The sequence below is a fragment of the Castor canadensis genome, chromosome 8, assembly GCF_047511655.1.
Source record: "Castor canadensis chromosome 8, mCasCan1.hap1v2, whole genome shotgun sequence".
Taxonomy (NCBI): Eukaryota; Metazoa; Chordata; class Mammalia; order Rodentia; family Castoridae; genus Castor; species Castor canadensis.
Genome location: NC_133393.1, coordinates 103,641,679 through 103,656,565, shown reverse-complemented (window position 1 = coordinate 103,656,565; position 14,887 = coordinate 103,641,679). Strand labels below are relative to the sequence as shown.

General features: G+C 38.8%; 1 protein-coding gene across 1 annotated transcript in view; it reads left to right on the top strand.

Moving 5' to 3' along the window:
* Ppm1h (protein phosphatase, Mg2+/Mn2+ dependent 1H) overlaps window positions 1-14,887 on the top strand; it is a 273,222-nt gene that overhangs the window by 60,715 nt on the left and 197,620 nt on the right. The gene's annotated exons all lie outside the window — the stretch shown is intronic.

Here is a 14,887-nt window from a genome sequence, read left to right as displayed (position 1 = left end):
AGTAAGTTCCAAAAGAATGTTTGCTTTCTTTGCTAGATAAATGTACTCCTAAGATCTTTCCAGAAGAGGGAGTTGGTTTAAAGTATTGTATTTGCTATGCCGATGTCATCGTGTTGTTTCCCTGCAGTTATATTTAGCATTAATGTGGGTCTGTGGGAGCAGGCAGGAAGGTACACTCAGAAGAAGGTGGATAAGAGGGCAAAACAGTCAAAGGGAACACTTAAAAATAAGAAGTTTGAAGGAGCATTGATCTGGTGTAAAATAGGATTTTCACCACTCCTGATGTGTAGCAAATGACTGAAGATCTAAAATATAAACCGTGGAGATGAAGGCTCTGGAGTATGACTGAGTATCTATTGAATTAGCACAGATTGATTAAAAGTCTGTAACAAATTTAATGCTACAAATCCAGAGCCTATATTAATAATAAACCCTTATAATCAAGAGGTAGGTTGCAAATTACCATGTTCTAGCTTACATCGTGTGAGCGTTTGAGAACCAACTTTTTTTTTTTTTTCCTGGATTGGAAGAGGGCCTCAGGCAAGGCTGGACCTGAGATATCTCTTGAATAAACACTTGTGGAATTCCCTGTGTGTGTGCAGTCCTGAGGTAGGAGGGGGCCAGGGCAGGGAAATAGTGATTACAACTGGCCTCTGAGGAGCTTGTCCCACAGGACTGTGAGTCAGGGACGCAATTCTAAATGATGGAGTAGATAAAGGAGAAGAATGCTGTCATGGTCATCTATTGCAACAAATTACACCAATCTTAGTGGCTTAAAACAAACATTTCTTATGTCACAGTTTCTGTGGGTCGGGAATCGGGGAGCAGCTGGCCTATCTGCATTGTTCTGGCTCAGTGTCTTTTCTCTGTGTGAAGGTTTCCACCCACATGTGAACTGGAGTCATAGTCACCTGGAGGTTTACCTGGCACTGTAACATCCTGGCTAAAGTGGGTCACTCCCATGGCTGACAAATTCATACTAGTTTGGGGCAGGAAACTTCAGTTCTTTGCCATGTGTTCTCATGACAGGGTAGGTAGCTGGCTTCTTCTGAGTGAATGATCCAAAAGAAAACACAAAGAAGCCTTGACGTCTTTTATATTACCTATCGTACACTGTTATTTCCACCATATTTGATATATTTGAAGCAAGTCTTGTTCCCATCCAGGACAGAGGAAATTGGACCTCTCTTTTTGGAGGGATAGATGAATGTCAAAGAATTTGTGAACAAATTCTAAAAGCGCCAAAGGTGCCAAGTGTGGGTCAGGAAGTACCAAAGTCCATGCTCCACACCGAGGTGCTTGAGGGACTGGAAGACTGTTTATGCCCCTGTGAGATAGGAGGATATCAGGGTAGGCTCCAGGACACCTCTGAGAGCAAGGGACACAGGAAGAAGAAAGTAGAGGAAAAGCTTTATCCAAGTCTCTTTTGGCTCTACTTAGCAGCTGGGTATTCTCATGACTTGTCTTTCCCCATCTGATTAGTAACTAGACTTCCTAGAAGAGCGCACCTGCAATTCTCCACAGACTATGGCTTATAGGAGTACACACTGGGGAAAAACAAAATACAAAATCAACCAAAGAAAAGCCTTCTTGTATTGAGTTGGAAGTTTAGGAGGTTTACCAAGTAAGTTGGGACGTAGTTGTCATTTTTACTTCTCCAGTTCAACACCCCCCCCTTTATTCTTTATGTCTTCACCAGTTGTCACTGGTCAAGAACAGTTTGTGTGTTCACCTGGACTTTTTGTTTTTCAGTCTGAAAAAATTTTTTTAAAACATTTATCTCTAACTAGAGAGAAAAGCCTATTAGAAGAGGTGAGACCTTTAACAATCTGGAAGACAGGGAAGAAATGGAGGTTTATATTAAGTAATCCAGAGGGATGCAACAGGAATTCAGGTGGGGGAGATCCACGTGGAAGGTGCAGGTGCAGGGACATTAAAACTAGAAGCTGGACCTTTGCTTGTGGGATTTGACTAGAATCATGTTGAATTCACCCCCTCCACCATTCTCCTTTATCCTCTCTGCCCCCGTTCCTGGAATAGTTTCAACAGGTCTCAATTTTTCCATTTTCATACATGAGTACGTAATGGTTCCCAGAGTCCCCAATCTTAATTGTGAGAAAATGAGCAACAAAAATATTCATGTGCAAGATTTGGCCAGTCAGTTGAGTGTTACCTCTCTCTGCTGGAAGAGTATCCAGTGGACCCTGGGGAGGAGCGGGCGTTTTTCCAAAATACGAGTCCATACCGCCAAGTGCTTTGCATTATCAGCAATTTATTTTTCCTCATTAAGAGAGCTCATGCTATCATCGTAAAGCTTAGGCTCTAAGTCCTAAAATAGTCTTTTTTAGACTTAGAAGTTACTTTCAAAAGTCAGGGGCAATAGTTTACTCAAATTTGTGCCTTTTCTTCTAGGCTTGACTTTTTTTTTTCTCAGTGCTGGGGCGCAAACCCATGCTGTGCGTGCCCTAGACGGAGCGCTCTTCCGCGGTACACCCTCAGCCCTTAGGATTAATTTTTCTTGAGTAGCTCATTCAAACATCTTTTCAGAGAAATAGAATTCTGTTACCCACATTGCAGCAGTGTGCCTCAATCTGCCTCACTGTTATTCTGACTTTAAGAAGGGTTAGGGTTATAGTTCACTGATGGTGTGTGCATTTGTGAGGCCCTGTGTTTAATTCCCAGTACCACAAAAGAAAAAGGAGGGTTACTTTGCTTTAAGTCATTGTTTCTCAGTAGGAAATGAATGTAGTTAAGGGGCTAAAAAAGGTGAGGTTTTTAAAATTAATTTTCCTACAGAAATTTTAACAAGAAACAAGGTTTTTTAAATGTAATTTTAAGTGTATTTTATCACTGTAAAATAAAGAATGACTATTTCTAAACAGATACAAATGATGCTAGGTATGATTGAACTAGACCTTCATAACACATGTGACCAGATGAGAAAGCAAGTGTAGCACAGTTCACAAATTCTAGTGGCATGGCAACTCAGGATATGTGGCCAGTCACTCTAGGATTGTATTATCTTCAAATACAATGCCCAGTCCTGAAATTTTGCCAGTACTGGTCCTTGTCTTACAAATCATGCACCATGTTTCAACAATGATAGTATGTCCCACTTTGTCAATGCAGACTTGCTCTGTACCTTCTTCCTTTTTTTTTTTTTTTGTGGTACCAGGACTTGAAACCAGGGCCTTTTACTTCTTAGAATAGCACTCTACCACTTGTGCCATTTCTTCTTTCCTCTACCTCCCACATGGCTGGGATTACAAGCATGTACCACTGCACTCAGTTTGATCTTTGAGATGGCTCTCACTAACATTTTTTGCCTTGTCTGGCCTCAAATTCTGATCTTTCCATCTCTGTCTACTGCCTAGCTGAGATTACAGGTGTGTACCACCACTCCCAACTCACCTACCTTCTTTTACTGCCTTTGAACCAGAGTTTCTCAACCTTAGTAATATTGATGGTTCAAGTGAGATAATTCTTTGGCAGAGAGCTGTGCTGTTCATTATAGAATGTTTAAAGCATTCCTTGGCTTCCACCTGTTTCATTCAAAATACAAAAGGCTTCTACTTCTGTGACTAAATTGCTGATTACATAGATCCTGTGCCAAGTAGCACTCCCTTCCTCACCTGGTCGCTACAACCAGGTTTTAGCAGCTCTTTATGAAGCATTGGTGTTGGCAGACAAATGTGGGGATGAGATTATAGTGAGGTCTTTGTCCCATGGTTATGTATTTGTCATGATTTGTCAGTGCCTCAATAATGGAAGCTTCATGAATGAAATTCAGATATCCAATTCCACTGACTAGTTGAGCAATCATTTTTATCATTGCCCATGACTGTCTCCCATCTCTGTCACATGAGAGAATAACCCTGAATCTTTTCCAGCTTTAAAATCAAACCAGTGTCTTTTCTCAAATCTCAAATTCGCAGTGCTTCTTTTTGTTCGCTTTGAGTAAAGCTACAGCTTAAAACAACAACACTATAATGCCAGTGTAAGTCTTACTTAATAAGAAAATCTAAAAACATCCAGAGCTGGCTTTATATAGGATGGCAAGTTGGCTTTGTTTTAGAGAACGTTAATGTAATGAATACCTGTCCTTGCATATAAAAGTGAATCGGCTGAGAAGTTCACTTCTGTAATCTGTGACTTTGCCACAGGAAACCATTTGCATTTTGAATGAGTATCTCTGAATAAGAACATTTGGGTAATAAAGTCCACATACATGAATAATGATGTCTAGTTAGAGTTATAATTATTTTTACTTAAGCAATCTGTAGGTAGCATCCAAGTTGTACAGTGAAATTTCAATGGATTTAAAGTTGGAAAATTTTCAGAATTGTATGTAGAAACCTTGGAGAGCAAAAAAATTAAAATCTTCATAGAAATGATTGCATTGTCACTAAGGTACATTTTAAAAAGATTGAAGTGGCGTGTGTTAATTTAGACAATAAGAGATGAAGCAGTGCCTCACTACCCATTTTCTGCCTCTCATGTATGAGAGAAGATTGAAATCTCTGACAAATGGGTTTTCTTAGTGTTCTTTTGAAGGTCGACTATTCCATGAATCACATTTCTAAATAAAACATTAAAGTGGCTGACTTTCTTTACTACTCCTTGGTTTATTTCATCTGGGAAGGTAACTGTCTGTACATATTTATAAAACCAGTACTCCAAGCTCACAAAGCTTTTTTTTTTTCCTTCTTCTTTTATTATTCATATGTGCATACAAGGCTTGGTTCATTTCTCCCCTCTGCCCCCACCCCCTCCCTTACCACCCACTCCACCCCCTCTCCCTCTCCCCCCCCTCAATACCCAGCAGAAACTATTTTGCCCTTATTTCTAATTTTGTTGTAGAGAGAGTATAAGCAATAACAGGAAGGAACAAGGGTTTTTGCTGGTTGAGATAAGGATAGCTATACAGGGCATTGACTCACATTGATTTCCTGTGCGTGGGTGTTACCTTCTAGGTTAATTCTTCTTGAACTAACCTTTTCTCTAGTACCTGTTCCCCTTTTCCTATTGGCCTCAGTTGCTTTTAAGGTATCTGCTTTAGTTTCTCTGCGTTGAGGGCAACAAATGCTAGCTATTTTTTAGGTGTCTTACCTATCCTCACCCCTCCCTTGTGTGCTCTCGCTTTTATCATGTGCTCATAGTCCAATCCCTTTCACAAAGCTTTTTTACATTTCTTTTTATTTCAGGTTCCTTTCAATTTTCCCCTTATCAAAGTGATACTTTAAAGAGCATGGTTATGTCACCAAAAACAAAGTCTTTGACAGAGGCCTGAGGATCATATATCATTAATGTATCGGAAAGCTTTGAAGACTTGTGTAGAGGTCTCAGACATATTCAAGTCAGTTTGCTACTCTTAGACGTTCAACTTTATTTAGATCAGCCTAATATGTGGACAAAAGTCCTTACACCTGTGCTACTGTGCAAAAACCTTTGTCTAAAGCCTTATCTCCTAGCTAATAAATCTCACTGTCATCTTGTGACCAAACAACCCGTCATCTTTCCTGGGGCTGGCAGGTATGGCCAGCATGTACGGCCAACAGTCATCTCATATCCTAACTTATTCTTCTGTGTGCTTTCTGGTGGTTGTGCTCAAGATCTCATCTTTTGATTTCAGTAGCCCACTCTAGGCCTCTCATGCTCTTTGCTCTCTATCTACCTTTCTAGGTAGAAAACCCCAGAGGAAAGTTTCTCTGCAATTTGGCATACTATATCATAGAAGGCTTTAAAACAACACTGGAAACACTGGTGACCAGATTTGCTTTGTTTGGCCTACATGGTGTTTTCAAAAGTACAGAAAATTTCCATAATACAGAATTTTTGCTTTTCTTGAAATGCCAAGAGACTTGGCAACTCCAAGCTATATTCCCACAGTCAGCTGGAGCTGGGTACATTTTGCCCTCTTTAGGAGGGGCACATGGCTCTCCAGTTGGCTGCAGCATCGCCATGCCCTAGATAAACATTCAGGGAGACATTTGGGGCTGAGCCCTGCTCTAAGGGTCTGAGACCTGCTGACTCTTTCCAGGAAGTCTCACCAGGGAGGGTTCATTTCTTTACCTACCTCTTTCTCTATAGCCATATGGTCTCTCCTCTGGAATCAAACGATCTATTACTCTGAGTAAAATGAAGGGTAATACATGTATTTGGATATACAAAGAGCTCAGTGTGTTCGAAGAAAGGGAAAGCAGCTTGCAAAAAGTAGTCCCTAAATCAATATAGCAAGAAATAACAAAGGGGAACAAGCTATCAGTGTCAGCTGTAGTTAGTCAGCTGTTGTTAGCTCTACTTCTAAAGGTTTTGTAGTTTTAATGAAACTGTTGTATCATCTAGGTGCAGTTTCTCTGACTTCAAACTTAAAATTTGTTGCAGTGTTTAATTTTAGTGCTTCGTGATGCTATCTGGCATTCACTTTTGAGATTTCTGTGTGCCAGGCACGTTGCAGAAGTTCTGTCTAATCTTCATATGAACCTGTAAGGAAATAGCTATAGTAGCCCCAATTCACAGAGGAGAAAAATGAGGTCCATAACCTATTTTGCCAGTAAAGGGAAAAGGTGGCATTTTAGCCCAGTCTAATTTGATTTTTAAATTGATGCTATTTTTAATAAACCTCACTGCCTGTCTTAGTAAGTTTCCAGTGCCCCCACATTCATGTTATTAGTTCTGTGATTAGACTTGCCAGGCTGTTTTCTTATCTGGAAAAATGGAAGTGTAAGATTCCTCCTGCCTTGCAGGATTGTTAGAGTGTTAAGATGATGTATGTGGAGGTGCTGAGTAAATGATAAAACACTAAATAACTAAAAGAGGGGGTGTAGTTCCATTTTCTCAAATTCAGTCAACGTTAAGCCTGGTTCATCCATCAGCCCAATCATTTCTGTGGTCAGAAAACTTATTAGCAACGAATCATACTGCTGTGAATTGGAGGAGAGGATATTGGGATCTGGACCTTTAGCAGACAGAGGTTATGCTTTTGATGGACCTTACTTAATTGTTGTATTTGGAAAGAGGAATGATAAGGGCTGCTGATCTTCTCAACATGAAGTGAAAGGAACCGCATGAGAGATTTACTACTTATAATAATCACCATGTGACCTTGGACAACTTGGACAATTTCTATATTTCAATTTCCTCATCTGAAAAATGAGACAGTTTATACAAATCATTTCTGACGTCTCAGCTTTGATTTTCCATAATCATCAGTTTAGATGACATTGAACTGTGTGCCTATTTTGTTAAGTTTCTTGATTTTTGTGATGAATGTTTATCAAGGTCTTGAGCCTTGTAAGCAATACTTTCAAAGGTTTCCATTGTTGTTTCTTTTCAGCACCCCCTCCTCCAGAAGACAAACACTTATGTGGCAGTCTCTCTCTCAGCCTCTTAGGTTCATGAAGTTTTCTGTTAGTTCATGCTTTGTTTATTTTTAATTTTGTGCTCTGACTCTTGAATGTCATTTAAGAAGTGAAAGATAAGTCTACTGAGGAAATCCTAGCAAGAAGGCTTCCATAGCCACAATGAAGGTCTTCCCTCCCTTCTCCCTCCCCATTGTTTCAGCTGGGATTTGAAGGGCCTGGTGCCAAGTTTGAGTGTCAGATGATAGTTTAGTTTCTTCTCATTTAGGTGATCTACTTCCTAACTTCAGATTTTTGATTACAAAGAATTACAGGTTTCTCATTGTGATTGTTCCATAAGACAATGAGTGGTACAGATTTGGAAGAGGAATTAGGCCATTACTTGCTCACTGATGTGAATGAGCCTCTATTCAAAGCTTAGATTACTAGCTGCAGATGTGAAAGGATCATTTTCTGTCATTTGCTGAGACAGTTAACTTCCTCCAAATGTGGCCAGTGCTATTATTAAAGATAATGCATCATGCTGTTTAAAATGCAAGTCATGCAGGATTCATTTTGCAAATAGAAGTTTGAGTATCTTGGTTTACCTGTGGAGCAGGAAGAGGAACAAATGTGAACAAATTGCTGATTCCATAACTAGTTGGGAAATTGTGATGTCCACACATTTGGGGATCTGACCTGACTTTTTATGCACCCACCCCCTTTTCTGGATGAATGTTAATAAGGAACTGGAATTGAAGATCACATGCTTCCTAGAGACTGTTTCTTAATAAAGCCACTTCCTTAAGAGACACCTCCCATATCTCTTCCAGAGATACCACTGATGCCTCTATTGAAGCTAGATAAATGCTTAAAGTTATATTTTCTGTTACAGTAATTGTCAGTTTGTTGCTACTAACTTAGCTTCTGACTTTATAGGATTTTAGTTCATTTGTGCTTGTAAATAATTTGAGGCAAATGAGAAATTAATGGTAACTTTTTTTTCTTCTTTTTTTGGTGGTACTGGAGTTTGAACTCAGGGCCTCATGCTTGCTAGGCAGATGCTTTTACTACTTGAGCCACTCCAACAGCCCTTTTTTGCGATGGTTTTTTTCAAGATAGGGTCCCTGGAACTGTTTGCCCAGGGCTGGCTTCAAACCGCAATCCTCCTGATTTCTACCTCCCCAGTAGCTAGGATTACAGGTGGAAGCCACTGGCACCCAGCTTAATGGTAACTTTTTATGAGTGAAAATTAGAGGCATCAAAATACAAAATTATTACAAATTTAGTTATGAATATCATTTGCTTTTATTTAATTCATGAACTGGAGCAGCTCCCATTCTACAAAATAGAACAGGAACTCTGACAGACAATAGCAGAATAGTGGTTTTTGTAAGGTGGGAACAAGGAAACAAAAACAATAGAAAAAAAAATGGCTAACATGAGGTTACTTTTTTGCAAGGGGTGAAGCAGACAAGACTTCCTCATTACACTGACTCAGGTGGACTGGAATCTTCTGTGCTTAGGAAAAACTGGTTTGCTTGTAGATCATTCTGCTTCCCTAAACTTTCAGGCTGGTTGTGTGACATTTGGCACAAGTGACTCTGTTTTGGTTTGGTCTGGCCTAGTGCAGAAGCTTAGCCCAAAACAATGGTCTTCCATGATTTTCATTAAATAGAGACAGGAAAAAATAAAATCCTTAAACTGGCTTTAGGTTATCTATTTTCCTTATGAAGTTAAAAAAAAAAAAGTACTCCTTTATTGCTCAGCTTCACTGTCTGGCCATGTGTGTGTATTTGGGGAGAATGGGTATTCGAGCACCTGTGTTTTACCAAGCGTTACATGCTACAGGTTTTATAACTGGTGGTGGGGGGGAACTGTCCACAGTCACTGAATTATATCATCATGTTTGCCCACAGTTCCTTATTTGATTAAAACCTGAAGAAGACTTAGATGAGCATTTCACTTCTCCTTTCAGTTGAGTAGTAGATACAGAGCAAAACATGACTGGAAAAATTAGGGGACTATAGTTTTATTTTTATTGTTTTATTTATTTATTTATTTTGTAGTAGTACTAGGGTTTGAACTCGGTGCCTTGCACTTGCTAGGTAAGTGCTCTACTAGCTCTTTTTGCTTTAGTTATATGATTTTTTGCTCAGGCCCCCTAAACTAAGATTCTCCTACCTTTACCTCTCTTATAGCTGGGATTACAGACATGAGCCACTGCACCTGTCTCAAGGGACAGCTTTTAAGGTATTGACAGACCTGGTGGAACATGATAGAAATGGCCACTTACCTACAATTTCTGATCTATGAAAGTGGGGACAGCAGAGGAGAGAGATCACATATTTGTAGGTGGTTGGTGAAAAGTGAACTTTTAGAAGGAAAGTTGTAAATTATGAAAAACAAATGCACATAAAAGACTGTTCCAACTTCACAACTACATATGCCAGGGCTGATAAGGGAACATCAGTTAGCCACTTCTGCCAGCTGTGCAAGGAACCCCAGGGACAGGCCAGCCAATGTTTGATGCCTGTAACATACTGATTTGTACTTACGTACCGACCTCTGGACAGCATGAAGATGAATAATGCTGAGTTCTGACTGTGTTTTTGCCAATCTCATGGGGTAGGAATATACCTGACTATCTAATTATAACACAAGGTGGTCTGTGGAAGCCACTGAAACAGAAGGAAAATCATGGGTATAATACAAATGAAGCAGGTAGTCGGGGTAAGAGTGAGGAGAGTGCTTTGAATAGGCCTTGAGCCAAGTGGAAGGGTATTGGAAGTCTTCAGTAATGTTTTTATTCACTGTAAGGAACATGTGAAGTCTGCACAGTTAGTAGGTATTGTTACCCCTTTTGCCAAAACATGGAACATTTTAGTACTGAAACACCCTATGGAAAAATTGGTTCTTAGCAGGGGTGGAGGGTTACACAAAAAAATCTTATACATTACAATGGTATTGCTCTACCTGACGAATCTCTTTCCTTAGTATTTAATTTCTCCCATTAGGAAGAATTTAAATATAATTTTCTCCTTAGGAAAGTGCTAGTAAAAAGACTGAGACACACTGATTCCCTTCCTTTTCCTTCCCTCTCTTTCCCTAGCCTCTAGGCCTAATTATTCTCTACTATTTAAGGTATTTTTTATATTTCTAACACATCTTAAAAGAAAATCTTGAAACAAACTCTTTCCAAGTAACTATATCTCAGAACAGAGCTCAAGAATATTTATAGGTATACAAAAATATCCAATCCTCAGTAAGGTAAAATTCACCATGTCTGTAATCCAATCAAAAATCACCAGCCAGGCAAAGAAGCAGGAAAGCAGGACTCAGTTGTTGCCCTTCACGAGACAGCACCTACACAGTTGGAGAGACCTGAAGTGACATGGGTACTTTAGATGGAGGTCTTTAACTTCTCACTGACATCTGAAAGGTCAGATTTTTTGCACTTTGAAATCCCAAGGATCTAAGGAATTTGTTTCAAATGTAATAAATTGTCCTTTGACTGCTGACTCCTAAGAAGTCACCTTTTCTCAGTGCTAATTAAAACCTTAACACTTTTCCACCTTCATATTGAGAGTGTGATCTGAGAGAGAGAGTCTTTATGCCATGGCAACCTGTCTCCATCCTTTACCCCAGAGATGATCCCGTCTGGAGATCTCTGATATACAGTTTGCGCATTTCTCTCTTCCTCGGTTTCACACCCAGTAGTTTGTTGGATGCTCTGTCTAATATCTATGCTAGTTTCCAACCTAAAAAAACACCAGACTCTGGCTCTTAAAGAAGGACATGGGCTTTAGGAAGGGTCGTCAGTGTCCTGTTTGCTGGGAACTAAGAAAGCAGGACCTGCAGTGCAAGAACCAAGGATGGCCCTGGGCAAGCAGGGACAAGTGGTCACCATGGCTTTAGGCCTATTTATTCTACTGTTGATGGGATCAGTATATTCTTTATCATGTGTGGAAGTTTCCCTAGAGCATCTTAAACAGTAGCTTTTTATTTATTCATTTATTTTATTTTTTTGTGGCAGTATCAGGGTGTGAATTCATTTCCACACTTTAAGGGCTCTACCACTTGGGCCATATACCGAGCACTTTTTAGTTTAGTTTATTTTTCAGGCTGCCTTCAGACCACAGTCCTCCTACCTCCACCTCCCACATAGCTGGAATTACAGGTATGGACCACAACACCTGGCTTGTTGTTTGAAATAGGATCTCACTTTTTTTGCCTGGGTTGGCCTCAAGCCATGACCCTTCCATCTCTGCCTCCCATGTACCTGGAATCACAGGTGAGAACCACCCCACCCAGCACAAAGTAACTTGCATTGAGCTTTCTTTTACATTTGCCCATGACTGGTTCAGAGAGCATTTCATTAGGTCAGTAGGTGGCTGACCCCAGAAGCTCACACAGAGCCTCCACTGTTAGGTGAGGGGCAGGATCACCAGCACCATATCTTGACCATCAGGAGAAAATGTTGCTCTGTCCTCCACATATACTTTTCAAGTGTTTAATTTTTTTATATAGCATTTGTATCATCCTGCCTCCTAGAAGGAAGACAAACCTTTACTTATTTCCAGTGGACACAACATGACTCAGGAGGCACATTTTTCTCAGCGTCTGTTAGGGAAAAGTAAAGCTTCAATGTGACACCTGTGATCTCATGGTTATTATTTAGGCTGAAAAAAAAATAAGTGGGTCATAGTGATGCTTCTACAGGCTTTACAGTTTGCCAGGCTTCCACAGATTGTTAGAAAATGTATTTAATCTTCATAAAACTGAGAGATTAAATGCTAAATTATCCTTGTCTTAAGGTGGAGAAACTAAGCTGCAGGTAATTTGTCTCTCATCCCTACCCCAAATAATTAGAAGTTGGTATGTGGGTAAGGCACAGAGGGTAAAGCTTGTGGGAAAGGATCAGTATTCAGCATCGAACTTTAAGATTTTCTAGATTCTTGAGTGACAACAAACCAAAGTAGGTTTTAAGAAAAGTTCTGGTCCTGATCTATTTAATCTTCCAGAAAGTCATTAGCACTTTAAGGTGAATGACCTGCCAGAGTATTAACAGGAAATGTTGAGCTGCTCAGATTTTTAAAAAATTAATCTACTTTTTTTAACATACCAAAATCAAATTGATTTCTACATATGAGCAACAAACAAACATTTTCATATATTTTCAGTTTTTGTTTTCAATCCAGCTCTTTATCAGAAGTCCTTGTGGAGCAAGTGGCATTACAGAAAGTTCATTTGAATGATGGCAGTGTGTTCATTTCTGTGATCTTTGCCCTTATTCTTCATCCCTACCTACCTGCTCCTCCCAAAAGGGTTTTCAATGCACTTGAGTATTCTTAGCCTACATAGAGAGAGAGGAGTAAAGCTCTCCCTTCCTCTTCCTCTTGCATTTATTGTGAGGGTGATGTTGATGGTATTGTTCTCTTTAGCAATGAGTCCACTCCATAAGAAGACCCATGGGAAGAGAAATTTCCTTCTCAACCAGCTTTTAGTTTCCCTATAGAACTGGTAACCTTGGCCTTTGGATGGAAGGTGGTAGCAGTGACCATAGTTCTTATTCTGCTGTGGTAACCAGGAAACTGAGAGCTACATTTGAGGCTTAATCTCAAATTAAGCCTCAACATATGGGCACTTGAACTCCCCTTATCCTTTATCTTTTTTATTCTTTTTTCCATTATCTTGAATTTTGTGTACTTCTTTTTTACTGTTTTATTGCATGCATTTTTAATTTTTTTCATTTCCTCATAGGATTAAAGCAAGATACAGATTCTTCTCACAACTTTTCATTAAACATTTTGAACATTTATTCAATGAATACCTGAATACCTTTTGCCTAAGAGAAGTTATTAACATTTTGCTAGTTTGCTTTGATCCTTTAAAAAATACTTCACCATTAAATATTTCCATTTGAGTTGCCTAAAAAACAAGCACATCCTCCTATATAAGCACAAAATCATTAATTACCAGCCAGATTCTTCTCATTGTTTCATAGACTCGAGTATCTAACATATGTCATCCACATCTTCACTTTCCCCTTCTTCCCTCCTTCCTTCTTTGTAGCCCAGGCTGGCCTTGAACTTGTGATCATCTGCCTCTTCCCTTGAGTGCTAGGATTATAGCTATGCCCCACCACACCTAGCTTAGGTTGACATTTTTAAGAAACCAAGCTATTTGTCCACATCATGTGACATGTTTTAAGTTTTTCTGGTGTTTCCTTTAAGATATTGTTCAGCCCAATTCTTTATCTTCTTTGTATCTTATATTCTGGAATATATGCCTCAAGGCTATGCTAGCGTGGGGAGAGTACTTCACCGGTGATGTTGTGCAGTCCTCTCACATCACATCAGGAGGCCTGACTCACTCCTAACATTGGGCTGCACATTTGAGTGCTTGGCTAATTGCCCCCGTTATGTGTTTCTCCACAAAATTCACAACTTATATGTGAGATAATACTTTGACACTGTAAAATATTCGTTTCAACAGTTGAGTTCATATTGACAGTTGCAATACATATTTAGTATTACAATGTTTTTTTCTTAACTTGGACTTATTTATTTATTGCCTCTGCATTAAACAAATGACATTGACATTCTCTGTATCCTTATGATTACGAACAAGTTTCAAATTTTTGTGCTGATATTTCTACAGTAAAAATGCTGAGCAAATTTAAGATATTTACAGTTTCTTTCCTTTAGATTTTATCTCATAATCCTTTTAAGTTTCTTACAGTTTCAATTATAGGATTTTTTCATTTTTATTTAATCTTCAGAAGATCTTTTAAAATATACATACTTTAAAGAATTTAGTTTTCATTATTATTTTCACTCCATCCTTCCCACATAAACTCCCTTTAGGTATCTTTTAGTACCTAAACATTAGTCTCCCATTTACTAATTCAATATTTTGTTTCTATATACATACACAAACCCACACACACACACACACACACACACACACACAATTGTTTTTGCAGACAAGACAGTACAATATTGCTTTTTTAAATTTTACTATATCCCAAATATCACAGTAATAATACAGATTTACATACCTTGTTATGAAATATTCATTAACACCTATGTTAAACAGAAGTTGAATTTGAGCTTTAAAAGAGTAATGTGAAAGTTTAAAACTGTAAACTATCAGCAAATACTTAAATTACAAAAACATAACCTTGCATTTCAAAAAGTCTATATAGCTTTAGTGCTTGTAGCTAGTTAAAAACTTGTCAGCTATTTGTTCAGTTACTCTATAAATTGCTATTGTAATTTTCTGAAATCTGTGAGGGTATTTTAGAGCAATGTCACCTTTTGGATTGGAGTTAAAGTCTGTTTATAGAGTTATGGATACTATTTTAAGTTTCTTTTTGCCTTTTATATTCATGAAAACAAGCAGATATGTAAAATACTTCCCTGGAAACAAATGCACTTAACCCCAGACATGGTGCATTTAAAAAAAAATTTTAGCTCAAATTCAGTAAATTTATTTTGTCAAAACAATTGATATCTTGAGCATTACTGAGCCAACAGAACATC